The sequence below is a fragment of the Penaeus monodon genome, chromosome 22, assembly GCF_015228065.2.
Source record: "Penaeus monodon isolate SGIC_2016 chromosome 22, NSTDA_Pmon_1, whole genome shotgun sequence".
NCBI classification, from domain to species: domain Eukaryota; kingdom Metazoa; phylum Arthropoda; class Malacostraca; order Decapoda; family Penaeidae; genus Penaeus; species Penaeus monodon.
Window position 1 is genome coordinate 25,699,320 of NC_051407.1, and position 764 is coordinate 25,700,083.

Below are 764 nucleotides of genomic sequence, written 5' to 3' on the forward strand. Positions count from 1 at the left end.
GTGGGGCATTTGTTAGATGGAAAATGCTCTTTTTCTGTCCAAGAAGTCTGTTGCAAAAGTTACAGTGATATGGAAATGCTAATTTTATATTGACTGATTGATGTATCCAGAAACCTTGGAATAGAGAAATGTGAGAAAAATCCATCCTGGCAACTCCTCATTCTCCAACCACTCCCCCCCTCCCCAGTTAGGCCTTTTGTCATGAATTAAAAAAAAGGTGGTAACCTGTTCAAGATGCTTGTCCATTATTGTTTTGGTCTGTGTTTCTCTGTCACCCCCCCCCCCCCCCAGTTAGGCCTTTTATCATGAAATGAAAAAAAGGTCGTAGCTTGGTCAAGATGCTTGTCCATTATTGTTTTGGTTTGTGTTTCTCTGTTCTTTCTTTGCTTTTTTTGTACTTCCCCCACAGATTTTTGCTTATTCCCATGATCTTTTCCCCTCCCGTATCCAGCTCCTTACCTCCTTTGCACCAAGTTGAGACACTTGGGAAATGCCCTTTTCCTACCTAAGAAGACAAGTATGGGAATTGTCTTTCTTCAATTAAGTTCTCCTACTTATGCTGGATCTTCTGACTTCCTTTTCCTCGTTACTGCCGACCTGGCTGGTGGGAGGAATGGTTGGTGATTTAGGGTTTGGTAGGGCGGACTTTTGTCTCTTATTTCTGTCTTTTTTTTGGTTCTTGGATGCACCTTGCCGTTGATAGAATGGCTGTACAACATTCTCCGTCGAGATTTTGCGCCAGACCTTGAGGGACCGGAGAAATG

The 764-nt window shown here is 42.9% G+C and overlaps 1 protein-coding gene across 1 annotated transcript in view; it reads left to right on the forward strand.

Moving 5' to 3' along the window:
• LOC119587377 (dedicator of cytokinesis protein 4-like) overlaps positions 1–764 on the forward strand; it is a 46,579-nt gene that overhangs the window by 22,731 nt on the left and 23,084 nt on the right. The window lies entirely within an intron of this gene.